General features: G+C 39.0%; 1 pseudogene; it reads right to left on the reverse strand.

Annotated features, from left to right (window-relative positions):
• Positions 1-18,452: 18,452 nt before the first annotated feature.
• On the reverse strand, positions 18,453-18,743 carry LOC125157599 (60S ribosomal protein L28-like; annotated as a pseudogene).
• Positions 18,744-21,530: the final 2,787 nt, after the last annotated feature.

Consider the following 21,530-nt stretch of genomic DNA (forward strand, 5'->3'; position numbering starts at 1 on the left):
ACAATAACCGTATAAATTATGACATGTAATTCAAATTTCATAGAAAGGAAATAGAGGCTTATGAAGGTTTAATAGCTTTACCAAGATCACAAAGCTAAAACTGAGAAACACAGAATTTTAACCCACATTTATTGGCTCGAAAAGTAATTCATCCTATAAAAACACGCTTTGGAAGCCTAGTATGTCATCACAGAATTATCCTTAAACACACTCAAACACACCCACATACATTCAACCTTTTTCACACTTAACCTTCCCTTCTCCCAATCTTGTCTCTCTGAAAGTTAGATGGTAGATAGATAAATAGATAAAAGAACAGAGAGGGCAAAAAGACAGAAAGAGATAGGCATACTATTCAGAAGAGGTTAGATTAAATTTTGCTTCATCCTTCCATCCCTGCAGACAATTCTCAACATGACCCTTGATTCCCAGCTACTCAGCATAGCAAAGAACATTTCCTGTGACTTCACGCAGGAGACTGTCCCCACTGCTGTGCACTATTAGAAAGTTGTTTACACTCAGTGAAAATTTTCTTTGCTGTAACTTTCACCTCTTAATGCTAGTTATGCCCAAATATTTCAAGACAACTAGCATGTCTCCCCTTATTCTTCTAGTCCCCAGGCTAAACACCCACGGAAGATTATACTGCAGCATTAATATCCCCACCTTGCAGTTCCTACACTCCCACCTGTCTTCTCTTTGTTCCTCCTCTCTCAAACAGTGGGCACAATGAGGAATTATGTCATCGGTGAACCAAGTTATATAATCTCACTCACCTCCTACTTCATTCACGCACATGGTTTCTTTGCAGACCTTCCAGGTAGCGAAGTACTATGGGAGGCAGAGGAAAGAAACCATTCAGGAATCTTTCTTTGGCCATGAAGTTCTTGTTTTCAATCCCAGAGGTGACAGAGATACACAAGGCAAATACGACGTAGGGAGCAGTTACTATAACGAATAAGGAAAGTTGCTACAAGCATGTTTTAGAAAAAAAATTGTGCTTTTCTTCTAGCTTTGCATTTACTAGCTATGTGTTCTTACACAACTTGCAAATATTCCCTCAATCACAATTGCCTCAAAAAGGGAAACTAACTCTTAATTCACATGGTTATTGTAAAGATGAGAAACCTATTCATGGCAGAGTAGAGCAGACTGACTTTATCTGAAAGCACACAAATGATCAAGTTCACTCGTGTACTGGAATACTGCAATGACCAAATTAATGGTTAATTCGATTTAAAGGTATAGGCCGAATGTTCAACATGAAGGCTAATTCAGAAAGGGTGGAGCTTTTATCATATCGGAAGAAGGAGCTTCCAAGATCCCTGACAGTCATTTGGAGGCATTTATTTCATTCAACATGGTAGATTTAACCCACACATTAACCTCTGTTCTCAACCTAACTCCACTAAAATGACAGTAGAATATTTAAAGTCATAAATCTGTAAAGCCAGAGGACACAAGAAATGCAAAGCAATTTTGGAAAATGGAAAGCAGATGGACAATTGGAAATTGACTTAGCAGTCCAGAGAAATTTAAGTATCTGCAGAAGAAAAAGCCAACAAGTAAACCAGTTTGTGATGTAGCACCCAAGAAACACTCAGGAATTGCAGACATCAATTCCTTTTAAAGACAGGGATGTGAGTGGCGATAAAAAGAATTTGTAGTTACCCCTTCTTTCATACTCTTTGTGGAAATCTATTCAGCTAAATATCCAAGATGATCACTTGACCTACTTGTGGGTGATCCTACAAGTGATCAACTTTCTACTGCCCAGTAAACAACAAAACATAATTCAGTCACATTCTCTTATCGCTTTACACAAGGGATTGAGTGTTTTCCAGTTTCCGGTCACATGTTCCTCATTTCCATTTGAGATCTCAACGTAAGCACTGTTAATGTTCATATTTCCACCAACATTCTGCTCATGACAATTTATACGTAGCCTCTAAGAACACAAAAGCTTTCTCTATGGTTCTCCTCTTTTCTTTCTCACATCCACCAGAATTTCCTTAAACATATTTGTGATGGTTACTCTTATCTGTCAACCTGACAGGGCTATGGGGTGATTTAAATGTTAATCTCATCAGAAGATATTTGAAAATGATATGAGATTAATATCCAAAATATATAAAGAACTCACACAACTCAATATCAAAAAACAAACAACTTGGCTTAAAAATGGGCCCAAAACAGGAATAGGCATTTCTCCAAAGACAGTCAGGTGGCCAACAGACACATGAGAAGATCCTAAACATCACTAATCATCAGGGAAAATGCATATCAAAACCACAATATGATGTCGCCTCACAGCAGTGAGAATGGTTATTATCAAAAAGACAAGATGACAAGTATTGCCAAGTGGAGAAAAGGGAATCCTAACGCAGTGCTGATGGGAATGCAAAATGGTGCATCCACTATGGAAAACAGTATGAAGTTTGCTCAAAAAATTAAAAACATGACTACTCTATGATCCAGCGATTCTACCTCTGGGTATTTATCTGAAGAAAACAAAAACACTAATTCATAAAAAATACATGTACCCCTATTTTCATAGCAACATCATTTACAACAGCCAAGATATGGAAGCAGCCGACGTGTCAACCAATAGATGAATGGCTAAAGAAGATGTAGTGTGTGTGTGTGTGTGTGCACGCATGCATGTGGGTATGTATACATGCATACATACATACATACACAACGGAATGTTACTCAGCATCAAAAAAGTATGAAACTTGCCATTTGCAACAACATGGATGGACCTAGAAGTTATTATGCTAAGTGAAATAAGTCAGACAGAAAAAAGACAATACCATATAAATTCACTTTATATGGTAAAATATATAATTATATATATTTACACAAAAAATAAAAGAACAGTCGAAACAAGACAGAAACAGTCTCATAGATACAGAGAAATATCTGGTGGTTGCCAAAAGGGAAGGAAGTCGGGGGAATGGACAAAATAGGGCAAGTAGATTAAAAGGTACAAATTGGGGCGCCTGAGTGGCTCAGTTGGTTTAGCGTCCAACTCTTGATTTCGCCTCAGGTCACGGTCTCACAGATCGAGCCCCACATGGGCCTCTGTGCTGACAGCGTGGAGCCTGCTTGGGATTCTCTGTCTCCCTCTCTCTCTGCCCCTCCCCTGCTTGCGCACTCTCTCAAAATAAATAAATAATCTTAAAAAATAAGGTACAAACTTCCATGCATAAAATAAATCAAACCCGGGGATACAATGTACGGCATAGGGAAAATATTTAACAATATGTAACAATTTTGTATGTGACAGATGGTAACGAGATTTATCATGGTGATCATCCCTTTACGTACATAAACGTTGAGTTACTATGTTGCACCCTTGAAACTAAGTTTGTCAACTACACAACAGAAATATTAAAAAATATAAATAGACGTAAAGAGCTTCCCCCTAAAACATTACTCTCAACAAAAAAAAGTACCCCCACCGCAACATCCAGATGTGTTTGACCAAGTATCTGGCTACCAACTATGACAACTGCACACGGGTTTCAAAGGCACATCGATATTCATAGCAGCACTATTAAAACAGTCACAAAGTAGAAAAAACCCAATGTTCACCAACTCACGAACAAATAAAATGCAGTCTATATACGACAGAATATTTAGCCATAAAAAGGAATGAACTTTAAAGACAGTATGCGAAGTGAAAGAAATGACACAAAAATCTATATATCATGTGATTCTGTTTAGGCGAAATTTCTAGAATAGGCCAATCCACGGAAATAAAAAGCAGATTGGTGGTTTACAGGGTCTAGGGAGAGAAAGAATGGGAAGTCACTGCCTAAAGTGTACAGGGATACCGTTGGGGTCGTCAGAATGTTCTGGATTAGATAGGTGTGATGGTTGCACAATCGTGTGAATATACGAAAAGCCACTGAACTGTAAGTTTAAAATGGTTGAAATACTGAATTTCATTAGGTGCACTTTACCTAAATAAAAAAAAACTACACAATGGAATTTGCATCCACAATAATATAAGACAATTCGACAGCAAGAGGCACCAACATTCAGATAAAGGGTAACATATTTCAACAGAAATCTCACCAGAAAAAGATAATCAGAAGGTAAACAAGCATGTTATATGATAACATCATTAGCCGTCAGATAAATGCAACTGAAAAGTGTAATGTTTTACCGTTGCACACCAACTAGAACTGTTAAAATTAAAAAAAAAAATAACAAAGACTGATAAACTCTCATATATTGCTGGTGGAAATGGAAAAAGGTAGAGCCAATTTGGAAATCTGTGTTGTTCTTAAAGCGTTCAACAGATATTACTACCTGATCTAGCAATCTCGATCATAGCTATTTACTCCAGGTAAATGATTCACAATACCTCGATTCATAGTAGAAACTAACTGAAAGCAGTATAGTACCTCTTAAATAGTAATTAGATAAAGTGTGGTTCGTCCATGGAATCAGCTTCTGATAAACTTACAACATGGATGCATCTCTAAAGTTTTATGCTAAGTGAAAGAATGCAAACAAAATATTTAATGTATTATTCCACTTATATGAAATTTCAGAAAAGGCAAAATAGAGTACAGAAATCAGGACAGTAGATACCAAGGGCTGAGGTGCAGACAGAGGTGTGATTAACTGCAAGAGGGAAAGGAGTTCTTGCTGGGGCGCCTGGGTGGCTCAGCTGGTTAAGCGTCTGACTCTTGATTTCAACTTAGGTCATGATCTCTCGGTGCGTGAGTTCGAGCCCCGCGTCAGGCTCTGCGCTGGCGCATGGAGCCTCCTTGGGATTCTCTGTCTCCCTCTCTCTCTGCCCCTCCCCAGCTCACATGCTCTCTCTCTCTCTCAAAATAAATGAACAAAGAAAAAGAAATGGAGTTCTTGCTGATTGTGGTGGTGGCTATAGAAAAGCATAGCTTTGCCAAAAGTCATAAAGAGTGTAGGTAAAACTTGTAAATTTTACTGTAGGCAAATATTAGAGCTGTAAATAAGAACAATGATAGATAAAAATGAATTCTCATCTGACACTGGTTAGAGAGATCAGTCATCAACTCATGAAAGCAATCTAAAGCGATTCATTCACTTACTCATTAAACAGCTATTTACTGAGCACCTACTCTTTACCTGGTGGTATTCTATACAGTGGTAGTAGATTAACCAAGAAGAAAGGGAAGATTCGTCATTCCATCTCACTACTATTCTGTTGGCCCTTTGTAATGTAGATATTAGGAACCACGTTGTTAATTGATTTAGCTGTTTCTCCCCATAAAATAGTATCTTTCACATCCACCGTCTCCCTGTTTAACAGTACCATTTAGCAGATACTTGTCTTTATCACCGTGTGTGTATACATTTCTTTTTCCCTAGATTGGAAACCTTGAGAAAGCAAGAATCATGGCTCTTTTTAAAATTTCCTTATTCTTTCCCCAACCCTGCCAGACTCAGCGTACTACAGTCACTAAATGCTTTTCAAATGAACTGAAAATCTAGTCCTATGCCTTTGATAGACACATGTCTGCCAATGTACGGAAAACGCGCAGTTACTTGTTTCTGATTCTACCTCCCCTCTGCAGTTTCATAGTTGAGTTCTACATCTACCGTCTACCTCCCTCCCAGTTTACCTCCCCATAAAAAAATGCAAGGAGGATGCTTAGATGGACACGAGGCTCATAATTCACTCCTGCCTCTCTGGTTAGACAATCACTGACTTTGTATTTTAAACCTCAGGAGGAATTATCACCTTAAAGCTTTCAGAGGGCTCCTTCTGCACAAAATTAAGAAAGCGGCAGTGGGAGAACAGTCCCAGAAACCAAGTCTTCCTCATAAATGAATTTATTTTCTTCTAGAACCGCCTGCCCCACCCCTCCCCAGTAATCCGCACAATTATTCAAGTTGCCTCAATTGAAAACAGGCCCTCCAACTCAATGACTGACTTAGTGACACCTATGATTAGTCTGCAGAATCCGGATAGATGGAAACCCTGAGCCAGAGCAGAAAGCATTTTAAGCCATCGCAAACATGCTCGTTAGAGAGTCAGAGAACTTCAGGTGCATCTGAACAACTGAAGACAATCTTGGGAACTTTAATAATCAAAGTCTGCCCCTTTAACGTGTTTTGAGAACACCCACATTCATTCAAAGAGCAACTACTGAGACATTACTGTGTGCTTGTCACTGTTTTGGGAACTTGGGATACATCTGGAAATAAAAGAAAGCCCTTGGCTGTCATGAAGTCTATGATGATAACTGTGTGGACTCTGACATAGCAGTTACACTCTTATTCGGTTAAAAAATACAACCTAAAATACTTTGGCTCAAATACACATCTAGAAGCAGCAGAATTTAACATATGTGCTAATTCAAATGAAAAAGCCTACACATCGCGAAACCATCTGTTTCTGAGGAATCCAAATCATCTTCAAGCACTAATAACATGAGTATGGTCTACAGGGCCATGAATACTCTGGTTCATCCTCACCGTTTTAGTCGACATTGCCATTCCCAACGCATCCCCTATGCTCCTCTTACAAATCCACACTCTTCGCAAATTGTCTGCCATACCATTCTCGTACAGGCTGTTGTCCCATCAAACATGTTTCTTCTGCCCAAAATGCCCTCACCCACCCATGCAACATCTCTTTACCTTTGGAGACTCAGTTGCAGTCAATATCCATCTGTGAAGTCGTCTGTCACACTAAGCTACACCTGAAAAAGTCATAGTTCTTGTGTGGTGTTATCGTCCCATATACCTTCACTAAAACAAAGGGCAGAGTGCAGGGTAATTATTTATTATTTTGTTATTAATTAATTTATAAATACGCAGTGAATATGAGAATATGAGTTATAATAAACATTGACCAAGTGCTTATCGATAAAAGAAATTGAAAAATGCATATATCACTTCCCTTTTAAAAAATATACCGCTTTAGACCTTATATTTACTCAGACATCAAAAGTGGGTACTTGTCCCCCCTAGCAGAATGGGAGACCCTCGAATAGTAATCTCTCGCATAGTTTCACTGTACTCAAATGAATTTTGGCCACCTAGCCAAAGTACTTTAGAAAACGTATTGTTGGAGCACCTGGGTGGCTCAGTTGGTTAAGCATCTGACTCTTGATTTTGGCTCAGATCATGATCCCAGGGCCGTGGGATCAAAGCCATGTGCTGGGCTCCACGTGGAGCGTGGAGCCTACTTAACATTCTCTCTCTCCCTGTGCCCCTCTCCCCTACTTGTGCTCTCTAAACTAAAAAACAAAAATTGAAAAAAAAATGTACTCTTTCGCTTCCAGAATACAAGGGTGGAATTAACGAACATATTTTGTCTAAATGCCTAAGGGAGGTGGCAGGCAGCAAGAATATCCAACACCCTGCATTCGGAAAGGTAGCTATAGTTATTCCTAGACACTGGGTGGTTCTCTTTTCTAAATTATCACATCAGAATAACAATACTGTCTACAAGAATTTGAGGCTAAACTTGATTTGAAGAACTTCGTCTTTGTGAATCAGTCCAACATTTTTGTCATATCCAGAAATTAAATGTGGCCTCATTTCATTATTTTGATGTCTAATTGGAAACAGTGCCCCCGGGGCGCCTGGGTGGCTCAGTCAATTAAGCAAGCAACTCTTAGTTCACCTCAGGTAATGATCTCACAGTTCGTGAGATCGAACCCCGGCTCAGGCTCTGCACGAACGGCGCGGAACCTGCTCGGATTCTCTCTTTCTCCCTCTCTCTGCCCCCCGCCCCCGGCCCCCACTTGCTCACGCGCACTCTAGGGGCAGTTTACGTGGTGGTGGTTTGCTTCTCCCAATTCGGGTGAGCGCATGTCTCAATTCAAATCTCCCTCTACGGGGGGCCGTGTGGCAAGAATCTGAGACTGTTCTCTAGGATCCCACACCGATTCCTGGCCCATCGTCACCAAGAAAAAGGGTAAAGAGGCGCCTGGTCTAGAGACCCTGAGCAGAGAACACTGCTAAGCTGGGTCCCGACTCCTGACCTCGGGAAACGGTGTGACACTAAATTTGAGTTATTTTAAGCCAGTAAGTTTATGGTAATTTGTTACACTGCAATAGAAAATTACCTATGTCACAGCATGGTTATAAAGACTAAATGAGTGTAATATTTAAATCTGCATAAGTGCCTGTTAATGAAAAATGCAGATCTGTGAATCATTCAAGAAACTAAAAATGAAGAGTGTCTACATCTGCAAACTCATATAAAGCAGGGAGCAATACCGGGAAAATTTCCTCAACTCTCAATCTTTATTTCCAAATGTTAGACTCGAGACTCGTAATTATGCTCCTTGCCTCTTTTAAATCAGAACCATTGTGACTACCTCCACAGAGCTGGACTATAATTTACTCTCCATTAATCTAACATACATAATACCCTCAGAAACGGATTCAAATATATTCCTTTTTCGTCCAATACCCACTTAATAACAGTCCACTTCTCTTAAGATCTCTCCAAGCAGAACAGCTCTATGAAACTGAGGAAATTCAACATATTTAATCAAATGTATGCAACCAAGATGAATCACTTTTTCACAAATTATTCTCAAATTCTGTAGGATGCTGCAAATGAAGCTTCAGTTCTTTTAAAAATTCATTTAGCTTCTTTTTCGACCTCCCATTATACTTAAAATAAAACATCTGTAGCGGTTTAGAAAGCTTAGACTATTAAAACAAAATAATCGACATTTTAGCGCTGATCTCAAGCTGTTCCAAGAACAATGAATCACCAAAGATGCCAATTTTATACTATGAAATAAAAACGTTTCATCCAATAAAAGTTTATGTTCCTGGTGGCAGCCAATTTATTATTTTATTTAGAAAGATTCATTTAACATCCAGCTGTTGTAGGCTATGTATATTTTGGAATATGCGAGGCACTTAGATATTGATTTACATGCATTAAGACCATCAAAGCAAGTTGATGATTTTCTTCTTTTAAATGATTGTTACATAATCAGGTTGAAGCCTTTTGCAAGCATTTTCATTGCTGGAGCATATAAAATTTAAATTTTACCAACTGACAAAAGAATTATCTCACAAAGACTCATTATATTTCTACATTCCAAATTAGATTGGAAAATAACGTATGCAATAAAAGAACTTTAACCTCACTAAATTTTATGACACGTCTTACCGGGTGTCTTGTATTATGTAATAGAACCTTCACTACCCAGTCTGCAACTGCCACTATCTGGGTTTAATCGGTCTGGATTGTGGATTTCTACAAGAAGCACTTTTCATCCTGGGGGTGGCTGTATGCCAAAGGGAGGACTCCCCCAAGCAGAAATTCTCTGCCTGCTGAAATAATAACTGACCCGTCACGTAGTACGCATGCTTACACTCTCCCACACCGGGGGATGTGAAAAAAATCTTCTTTCCCAGGATGCTGACAGATTCGATCTACTTGGAGTGCCTGGGTGGCTCAGCTGGCGGAGCGACCAATTCTAGAGCGACCCACTCTTGATTGCCGCTCAGGGCAAGATCCCAGGGTCGTGGGATTGAGCCCTGCATTGGGCACCAGGCTCGGCACAGAGCCTGCTTAAGATTCTCTCTCTCCGGGTGCCTGGGTGGCTCTTTCGGTTATGCGTCCGATTCTTGATTTGGGCTCAGGTCATGATCTCACGGTTTGTGAGGTCGAGCCCTACATGGGGCTCTGCACTGACAGTGTGGGGGTCACTTGGGATTCTCTGTCTCTGTTCCTCACCCACTTGCGCTCTCTCTCTCTCAAAATAAACTTAAAAAAAAACAAAGATTCTCTCTCCCTCTGCCCCTCTCCTCTGCTCGTGCTCTCATTCTCTCAATAAATCAGTAAGCAAGTAAATAAATAAATTCAATCTTCTTTTTTGGGGCCCCACTTTCCCAACCTCAGGGAAGGGTCTCTGATATTTAACACATCACATAAATTGCTAAGGTGCATCACTGTCAAATTCTGTTGGGAACTCTAATCCCTTGGTGTTGAGAGTGGGTACAGGGTTCTTTTACCACAAATTCCAAGTCTACGCGAGGCTTATTAATTAGTATTCATTTCTTTCAATCTATCTATAAATCAGTTACTGTTAACTCTTAGGGTGCTGTATGGTAGTGACGTAGATATCTTCACCACTGGAACCAACCTGTTTCACAAACCTAGTGAATCTCTTTCTACTCAAAGGCAGAAGAGGCTCTGTCCCTCACTCCATGAGTTCGAGCCCTACCTTGGGCTCGGTGCTGATCGTGCAGGGCCCACTTCAGATCCTCCGTCCTGCTCTCTCTCTCTGCAACGACCCTGCCTGCACTCTCTCTCTCTCTCTCTCTCAAAAATGAACATAAAAAAAAATAAAACTTAAAAAATTCAAAAAATTATTTTTTGAAATAATTCTGGATTTCCCATAAAGTTTTGAAGACATGTTTATTTCCATTTCTGATCCAGTTCCCTTTAATATTATCTTGATACATTTGTCAAAATTAAGAAACCAACGTTGGTTTCATATTAAGCAAGCTCCAGATGTTATTCAGATTTCACCAATTTTTCCACTAACGTCCTTTTTCTGTTCCAGGACCCAATCCCGGATGCCACATTGTATTTAGTGCAATGTGGTTTTTGCCAAGAAACAAAAAGAAAATGAAGGTCTTCCACAAGCTGCAGAAGTCTAGATTCTTAATGCAAAAGCTTCTAGGGATAGGCAAGATGAGGTGACTCCCATTCTTTCCTCCATCGTCCACAGTAGCAGGATAAAAATCACTACTTCAGTAAAGTATCCTGCCACAAGAGTTAACAAATGCCTTTCTCATTTAACAATACGTTTCAACCATAAACATATCTTTATAATGAGATGTCAGGAAAGCACTGTCAGAAAAGAGCTGTGATTTGCCACATCATATAAATGCAGCTTTGACGTTCAGGGCTAATTTTATTAGCTATAATCCTGGAGATCTTTCCACAATACTCTGTTGCTTCCCAGCCCTTCTCTGAGCCAACAGAGACTCACAGACTTGAGACACCTTAAACAAAAATAAAATTAGATAACGGAGTGAAACGATGAGGTAGGATATAAATAAATTCGCTGTTTTTTACATATGTATGAGTATATATTAGATAATACCTAACAGGGACAAAAATCGTACCAGTATTCTGAAATCAGTGCTGTCAACAGTCAACCAAATCCAATTATAACAGATTTAAAGAGACATTCCAGACTCTATTTTGTATCAAATACTGTTTGAAATTCATCAACGATCAAGCGGTCTCTTGAATTCTTTTTTCATTTGTACACCACTGACATTAGGATTCAAGGGGACATGTACAAGTAGCGTTTTCTTTGGCGGGGTGGGGAGGGCTGAAGTCTCTTTTCCTACTTTCTTGCTCTAAAAGGAATCCATGCTGTCCTTGTGGAATTATGTAATTAAGAGAGTTTAAATAATTTATGCAAGTATACCACGGTGGTCATAGCAATAGGCTTCAGCTAAACATAGCAAGATAGTTTGTTGGAAGGTAAGAATTCAGTGTTAAACTTCAATATTAGTACTATGATTATTTTTATCTCAGAATGAGCCTGCTTCCAAGGTCCCGTGACATTAAAAAACTCAAAAGATTAAACCTGTTGCAGAATCCAAATCTTGTAATTTACGGAATATCTACATTGGATACTCATGAAACTCACAGAATTTTTAATTTCTAAGAAAAGGTTCCACCTAAAATGCCTATGTGACATTCTGCTTCATGATTGGTAATCCGTCAAATTTTAAAAGTGCCTGGAATTCCAAGTAGAAATTTCTTTCCCTCCCTTTTTAGAAGTCTATTAGAACATAGCAGTTTTCCTTTATAACTAGATTTCTACTGGAGGAAAAGAAGTATTCAAAAGAAGATTTCGGGAAAACATATTCTTTGTTTAATGATCCAAATTTCCCATGAATCTTTATGCATTTTGTCTATTTTTGCCAAGAGGGAACAAGTGTAATGGTTTGTGGTCTACGCTTAGAACCAAAGAGCGGATCCCTAACTGAATAGAAAAAACATATCATGCCTCTCTTGGTTATTCCCCCTCTAGACCCGTCTTCATTACAGAGCCTTTTGGGGTTGCTCAAGAAACATCTACTTTTGCGCTTGGGTCTCCCCCAGACTCCCCACCAGTTATATTCTTCTGTCTAGCCTAATCTCCCCAAATGACATGCTGTTGACAAAGGAAATACTGGTGTGCTCATTCGTGTACAATTCAGTGTTTCTCCCTGTGTGGTGTTACATGTGCTATTTCTCCGTCTACTGAATATTAGGAAGAGGTTTCAGATATCATGTCTAGGGAAACAAAGACGTGAAAAACCTCACGCAGCAAATCAAAGAATTCTCTATTACTTTTTCTCTTCCAGTCCTTGAGGAAATTTCAGTAGATTTCTTAGCATAATTTTATGCACACTGGCACCTTACCAGAGTGCGGTTTGATTACCAGACAATAACGACTGACATCTGCTGTAATTTATCCCTCTTCTAAACTGGCTTCGCTACACATCTCCTCTGTCGCGTGGTCTTTCTGAACTCCTTTTCCTGCTAAAACTACATTCCAGCAAATTAAGTGTCACCCTACAAATCCATCGAGAACTAACCAGGTAGGGATGCACAGTGCCATTTCCCACATTCCACGTTCCTTCTTGCAAATAACAGTAACTGCTTGCTTACCTGAAAGCTGACTGAACCAGCATCGTTTACAAAAGAAATATAGATTGACCAAGAAATAAACTCCTATGTTAAACATTTAAAAAATCAATTTTTTCCAAATTTGATGGGGGCTAAGGGCTTCTTCGGACATGTTGTCGAGTGTCAGGGCCTTTACTGCAGAAGTCTCAACCATAATGCAAATATTACCATTTTCAGTTTCTGCTTCTTTAAAGGGAACCTAGAAACTTGTGTAGAAGGCTGCATGTAATACTTAGACGCTTTTGTAATTTCTCTCAGTAGTTTATACTTTTCTCCTCCCATATCTAATTTGACAACTCGTGTCTTAATGAGTCATCTTTGTACTCTTTTTAAGATATTCCTCTCGTTTTTCCATAGAAACCTTTCAAATTCATGGGTCTTCCGCATACATCATATTTACTTAAATTAGATAACCGTGATACTAAGTAGAAGCGGTATGATCAGGGTCATGAACATACACAGCCACCTTTTGGAAGGCACACCACTCAGCTGTGGTGGAGACAAATGCGGGGTCACCTCAGGGCGCCCCTGGCGGGTGCCAGCCTGCCCCAGGCACTCGTCCGCGTCTGCAGGAAGAGGTGTAGATTAACCTGATGAGGAAGTTGGCTGAGCTCAACAGCATTTTAGACACTACATGGGGCCGGGGGAGTGTGGGAAGGAGGCAGGAGGAAAGAAGAAACTTCTTTGGCAAATGAGAAAGGGATAGTTTTATATAAATATATGCATAAACATCACTTTATGTTTCTGAGAGTATCCGATCACCTGCAATCCCAAAATATCTCCTCTCAGACATGCTGTACTCTGAAGGAATTCTTTCCTGAGAAATGTCCCTGATGAGTTCATTTTCTAATTTGAACTTGAATTAATTACCTTAAGCAATTTCACAAATGCCCCTAAAATATCTTTTTAAAGATGTTATCGAAAGTATACTATGTAACTAGAGCTCAAACTGGAAAAGCGACAGCTTCACTTTCTCCCCTGTGTCTTTAATACGTATTCCAAGTTCCAGATATAGAAATAATGCAGCCAGTACCACCGGGTTCAACAAAAGAGATGTTGATTGAAATGACTCAAAAGTATCTTTTGGAGGTGAGAGTTATACTTTCATTTTGCCCACCTAACAGCCTAATGCTTGGGAATTCTTCTCAGAATTAAGACTCCTGAAATTTTCCCATCCTTAAAATACACGTTTAAAGTTCCCCATTAGTCAACTTCTCACAGCGTGTGCTAAAAATACACCAATAGAAATTACATTCAATGAGATGCTCTCTTGCTAGGAGCCCCTATTTTTAGCAAGCAGGTGACGGTTCTGAAATTAAAGATTGCTTCTAATACATAAAACGTTCACACTTTAAAGTATTCGGTTCCTTTCAAATGTCGTCAAACTTTTCTAAGTGAGCAACCCCAGAGGCAGTCTTCTTCTAAGAAGAGCTATGAAAGGTCAACTTTCTTTTGAGGGCACATAATGCGAGATCACAAATATCAGGAACCGAAACTTGATTTCACCCGGGTGATACAGCGGTGTACTGCTCGTTCGGAAGGGTCGAGGCAGCAATGCCTACTTCTGGTTTTTGCTCGCTTCGCTGCATGCAGCCTGCCGTCACTCTCCCTGGTCTCCCCCCCATGGTCAGGAGAGAATTTCCAAAAGGACATTTCTTTCTTTTCCAAGGTCTATTTTGCCATCACAATGCCAACTGGCGTTTTTTGAAGAGCAAAGCGTTGTGTTTGTAAACTAGGAAGATAAGGTCTAGCAACAGATTGAATGGGCTCTCATTCGCATTTACCTTTACTTCCCTCTGAACCTAAGACGTTTGGCAGGTGCTGACCCCAGCCCATTGCCAAATAACTGATTTGTAAGCCTGTATACTGGACGATGCGTTCGTTCTAATTAAAAACAAAACAAAACACCTTTGGGTAAAATGTTTAAGTTGAAAGCAACTTTTTTTGGCAAAATACAGTTCATGTTCTATTGTCACTGTTATCGCCACAGCAGCCTAAGTCTTGCAATAGTAAGATGGCTTAAATTCCTGGTAATGTGCCAATAAGAACATTAAGATTTCTTTTCCATGGGCCAAAAACATCTAATGGTATCTGCAGGCTTATACGACAGTATAAGTACATGTGTATATACACACTTTTCCTTTGCGGTACATAGATTTCACATTCAAATCATATTCAAGAGCACAGATAGATTTCCTGAGATCTTTTTTCAAAAGCAAACAGCTTAAAAGCCAAGGTTCCTTGAGATAAATGCATATACTATTATAAAAACGGAGCTGACTGGAAAATTATATTATCAGCATCCACCACTGTATCTTTGGTTACCTTGCATTTCAAAAAATGTGTACTTATTTAACCGTAGGACGTACAGTCACGATGAAGAAACAAAGAACGGTACCTGCTTATCAAAAATGTTAACCATTTACTTGATATTAATATTTGACCTACAGTTCTTTTAAGTTTGTCTTCAGAGAGAGTGAGTGTGAATGGGGGAGGGACACAGAGAGAGAATCCCAAGCAGGCTCCACACTCTCAGCACAGAGCCTAACGTGGGCCTCACGCTCCCAAACCGTGAGATCATGACCTGGGCCAAAATCAAGGGTCAGACGCTTAACCGACTGAGCCACCCAGGCGCCCCTTGATCTATATTTCTTTGAGTAAATGCTTATGAATGACTTGGAATAAAAGATGAGAGAAAAAATCTCGAGGCATTTTCTAGTTTTAAGGACATCCAACTGATAAATACATAATATTAATTTTCTTACCAGGGAACATAAGCACAGAAAGCACATACGTATATACAAGACAATTATAAAGAGGATACATATAAGTGCCACCTGAGTCAAAAAAAAAAAAAAAGTACTGACAGGATCCAATCAACATACATATATATCCCTCAAATAAATTTAAATATATACATATATATTGCTTGTATTAGTTTATTTCTTAACGACATGAATGGAATTATTAAAAATACACAATAACTGTTTTTTTCAACACAATGCTTAAGATTGTGGATGCAAGATTTACCATACTATTCGAAATAGGTACAGGCCATTTATTTTCATAGCTGTATAGTATTCCATTATAGAAATATACCCAGCCCTGGTTGTTTTGTATTCTGCAGCTTAAGTATTAAATATACTACTGATATGAACATCTTTGCAGATGTAGCCTGATGTATATATTTACTAGAATTCCCCCAGGCTTATAGCAAGGAGTGCAATTTATGGTCACAGTGCAGGTATACCTTCCCTTTTCCCAAGTTGTAGCAATTTCTCATCCTACCATAAGTGTATGAGATTTCTCTTTGCTCCATAGCCAGGATAACTTCAATATAAATGCTTTAATTCCCACACTGTCAGCACAGTGCCTGACGTGGGGCTCGATCCCATGGAACCATGAAATCATGATCTGAGCCAAAACCAAGAGTCAGACACTTAAACTGAGCCACCCAGATAACCCACTGAATTGTATTTTTTTAAAAACATATTCTGGGGGCGCCTGGGTGGCTCAGTCGGTTGAGTGTCCGACTTCAGCTCAGGTCACGATCTCACGGTTTGTGGGTTTGAGGCCCACGTCGGGCTCTGCGCTGACAGCTTGGAGCCTCGAGCCTGCTTCCTATTCTGTGTCTCCCCCCCCCAACCCCTCCCCTGCTCACATTCTGTCTCTCAAAAATAAGTATTTTAAAAATATTTAAAATACATAAATAAAATATATTCTGATTAAGAGTCTTTGTTGATTATGTATGTTCAGCAAGTACTTCATTCCATTGTCTTTTTTCATTTTCATTTATATGTTTTGCCAAAGAGAAGTTCTTTAATGTGGACATTTTCAGCAGCTTCCCTCTAGAAGTCTATTTTTTCTCTCATTTTTTGTTCATTTTGTTTTCCACACAAGTGAAATCTTACGGTATTTCTTTGTCTGACCTATTTCACTCAGATTTATACCCTCTAGGTCTATCCATATTGTTCCCAATGGCAAGATTTCATTTTTTATAGCTGAGTAATATTCCATTGTGTGTGTACATACACACATGTATATACACATGTACACACACACACACACACACACACACACACCACTTCCTTTTCCATTCATCTACTGATGGATACTGGGTTGCTTCTCTGTCTTGGCTATTGTAAATAACGCAAGGGTGCATGAACCTTTTCGAATTTGTGTTTTTGTTCTCTTTAGGTAAATAAACAGTAGTGGAATTACTGGATCATATGGTAATTCTATTTTTAATTTTTTGAGGAACCTCCATACTGTTGTCCAAAGTGCCTCCCCCAACTTACATTCCTACCAACAGTGCATGAGAGTTCCTTTTTCTCCACATCTTCAACTAAGTTATTTTTTAAATTATTTACTTATTTTGAGAGAGGGGGCAGGGGAAGGGCAGGGAGAAAAGAAGAGAGAGAATCCCAAGCAGGGTCCACACTGCCAGTGCAGAGCCTGACGTGGGGCCTGAGCTCAAGAACTGTGAAATCATGACTGGAGCCAAAATCGAGAGTCGAACACTTAACCTACTGAGCCACCCAGGCACCCTGTTGTTCAGGTTTTTAAGTTTAGCCATTCTCACAGGTGATATCTCAGTGGTTTCTATTTGTATTTCTGTGATGACTAGTGATGTTGAACATCATTTCATGGGTCTGTGGGCCACCTGTTAGGTCTTTGTAAAAAAAAAATGTCTATACAGTACCTCTGCCTGTTTCTAGTTGCATTATTTGGGTTTTTTGGTGTCGTGTTGGACAAATTCTTTATATGTTTTGGATATGAACCCTTTATCAGATGTATCATTTGCAAATCTCTTCTCCCATTCAGTAGGCTGCTTTTTGGTTTTGTTGATGGTTTCTTTTGATGTATCATATATGTATTTATGAATCATATACATAAAATGTGAGGGGAGAGTAAAACTTAGTGCTTTTAGAATGGGTTCAAACTTAAGTGGCCATCAACTTAGTATAGACCACCACATGCATAAAATATTATTAGGGAACCTAATGGTGACCACAAATCAAAAACTTTTGATAGATACACAAAACAACAAAGAAAAACATCCAAGCATATCACTAAAGAAAGCCATTAAACTACAAGGGAAGAGCATAGGACAAAAAAAAAAAACCTAAAACAAAAAAACAACTACAAAAACAACTGTAAAACAGGTAACAAAATGGCAGTAAGTACATACCTACCTATCAATAATGACTCTGAACATAGATAAAATAAATTCTCCAATCAGAAGACATAGGGTCACGGAACAGATAAAAAACAAGACTCATCTATATGCTGCCTACAAGAGACACTTCAGACTAAAGACATTCAGATTGAAAGTGAAGGCATATAAAAACACTTACCATGCAAATGCAAGTGAAACGAAAGCTGAGGTAGCAACATTTATATCAAATAAAACACACTTAAGACAAAGACTGTAATAGGAAACAAAAAAGGACGCTACATGAGGATAAAGGAAGTAATCCAACGAGAGGATGTAACAATTGTAAATACTTATACACCCAACATGAAAGCACTTAAATACATAAACTATTAACATACATAAAGGAAGAAATTGACAGTAACCCAATAAAAATAGGGGGTATTTTCTTTGAGGTGGTTGACATCTTTATTGCTTTGGATTTGGGGGTGTGGGGGCAGGTGATCAGGAGCTCTTAGTGGGGCCACCTGCTTCCTCTTCACCATGATAGGCTTCTGGCTGTACAGGATGGCACTGGCTTTCTGAATGGCGGATCTGGGCAGTATTCCTTCTTGGGGATCATGTGCCTGATGCTGCTGAGGGTGGCCCAGGCTTTCTCATTAATGGTGGTCCACATGGAGGAGGTGGTAAGTTTTCACTGGCCAGATCGTGGCTCCATGACCACCACTACACCTTCGCTGTTGGCCACCGGCTCCATGCCCACAGTCTTGTGGTGATAATCGGCCCATTGTAGCAGAAGGAGATGTGGGCCTTCAGGTTATTGGGTTCGGTGCTGTATGTCTGCTGGATCCTCTGGATCAGGAGGGTGGGACAGTTTTGCATGACCATCCACTGCAGTTGGGCAGACATAGCCATTCCTCTCACTATGGCGTTGGGAGACGGAAAGAGCAGTAATAGTAGGGGACATTTGCACCCCACTTAGAGCAATGGATACATCATCCACACAGATAACCCAGAGAAGGTGGTTCTGACTAATACATTTGACGAGATAAATCGAACAGACATTCAGAACATTCCATCCAAAAACAGAGGAGTGTGCATTTTTCTCAATTGCCTTTTTCTTTATTCTAAAGTCCTATTTCAAAAACTATTTAATGGCTATGGATATCACGGTTTTCATATAAAAGATGCATAGTCCTGCCTTTGCATTTAGGTCTACAACTTAAGTGGACTGGATATTTGCATGTTGAGTGAGGGAGGGTTATACTTTTCTCATTTTTGAAACGGATATCTAACCATCCAAGCTCAACTCATGGAAATGAACATCTTTTCACATGATTCTGCAATTAAAATCCAAACGTGCATATGTGCAAGGGTATTTTGTGGGGCTCTATTCTATTTCATTGTTTTTTTTTTCTGTGAACAGGCCACACTGTCTGAATTATCAAAGGTTTTAAATGAGCCTGATGTCTAGAAGACAAAGTCTAACTACCTTGTTTTAAGAGCATGCTGTTAGTGGATCTCTGAACTTCAATATACATTTTATAATTTGGTTGTTACAAAAAAAAAGTGGGAGTTTATGGTGAATGCACTGATCCTATACATTTGCAGAAAATTGACATCTTTACAATATTGATGTTGACAGTGAACCTTAATTTCCATTTATTTCCACCTGATTTAATTTCACCCAGTTTTAATAATACTGCCCTAAGAGAATTTACACTTTTCTTAAATCTAACATCATGTTTGTAAAATTATAAATTGTGTATTTAAAAAATATTTTTTTACTATTATTTTTTTTCTCATTTTAAGACATTTCTCAGAGGGCTTTTAGGTTTAAAACAAAATTGAGGGAGGTACAGAGATTTCCCATATACACCCTGCACACATGCAGGGCACCCCCCACGATGAATGTCTCCCACCAAATAGTACACTTGTTACAATTGATAAACCTAACATTAACACATCACGATCACCCATAGTTTATATGATGATGATGATGGTTCATTCTCAGTCTTCTACATTCATTGTATGGGTTGGAACAAACTCATAATGATATCATGCAAGGTATTTTGACTGCCCTAAAAATCCTGTTTTCTGTCTATTCATGCCCTCCCTCCCACAGTAACCACTAATTTACTGTATCCATACTTTTGCCATTTCCAAAATGGTCATGTGGTTGAAATCACGTGGTATGTAGCCTTTGTAGATTGGTTTCTTAAACCTAGTGATATGTACAAGAGGCTGTTTACCGTATTTTCAATGCCTGAGAGCTCACTGTCTGGAAGTATCAGTGTATTTACCCAATGACCTACTACAGAGCATTTTGGTTGCTTCCAAGTTTTAGCAATGAGATATAAAACTGCTATAAACATCTGTGTGCAGTTTTTTTCCCCCTACAAAGAGAATTTTCAAATCTTTTGTGTAAATACAAAGGAGCGTTAATTGCTGGATCCTACACTAACCACCAGTTTAGATTTGTATGAAACCACCAAACTCTCTTCTAAAGTTGTGCCATTTTTCATTTCCGCTAGCAGTGAATTAAAGTTCTCATTGCTCCACATCCTGACCACACTTGGTGTTGTCCGTGTTCCAGATTTTTGCCATTCTAATGGGCACGCAGTAGTAGCTCACTGCTGTTTCAATCTGCATTTCTCGGATGATACAGGACGTGGATCGCCTTTTGATGTGATTTGCCAATCACATACCTTCTTTGTGAGGTGCCTTTGTCCCATTTTTTATAGGGTTGTTATGTTTTCAAATCGCGTTTTAAGAGCTCTTGGTACAGTTTGGATAAAAGTACTTTATCATGTGTTGTTTGCAAATGTTTTTCTCCCTGTTTATGCCTTGTCTTATTCTCTGGGTATTTTAAAGTGCAAAAATTTTTAGTTTTAATGAATTGCAGCTTCTTTCTTTCATAAATGTCTTTGGTGTTGTATCTAAAAAGGCATCATCAGACTCAAAGTCACCTAGGTTTCCTCCTGTGATATCTTCTAGGAGTTTGGCGTTTTACATTTAGTTCTATGAACCGTGTGGAGTTAATTGTTGTGACAGGTGTAAGGTCTGTGTGTAGATTTTGTCCAAGTGGATGTCCACTTGTCCCAGCACCATTTGTTGGAGACACTACCTTGCCTCCATTTTGTTGTGCCTTTGCTCTTTTGTCAAAGATCAGCTGACCATATTTATGGGGGTATACTTCTGGGCTCTTCATTCTGTTACGCTGATCTATTTACCTATTCTAATGCCAACACCACACTTTCTTGATTACCTTTATATTAAGTCTAAAAGGCAGTGTCAGACTTCCAGCTTTGTTCTTCAATTGCAATGTCATGTTGGCTCCTGTGGGTATTTTCACTCTCCCTGTAAACTTCAGAATCAGCTTTTCAATATCCACAAAAAGTAACTTTCTGGGTTTATAATTCAGATTACCACAAATCTATACGTCATTTTGGAAGAAAATGACACCTTGGCAATAATTACTATTCCCATCTAATAACACAAACTATCCATTTAACTCTCAATATAATTTTCCTTATGTAGATCTTGCATAAATTGTTAGATTTATACCTCAGTGTTTCATTTTTGGGGGTGCTCATGTAAATGAGATTGTGTTTTCAGTTTCAGGTTCCACTTGCTCATTGTTGGTAGCTAGGAAAATAACTGACCTAGGAAATATATTAACCTTCCTATAATCCC

The sequence above is a fragment of the Prionailurus viverrinus genome, chromosome X, assembly GCF_022837055.1.
Source record: "Prionailurus viverrinus isolate Anna chromosome X, UM_Priviv_1.0, whole genome shotgun sequence".
Classification (NCBI taxonomy): Eukaryota; Metazoa; Chordata; class Mammalia; order Carnivora; family Felidae; genus Prionailurus; species Prionailurus viverrinus.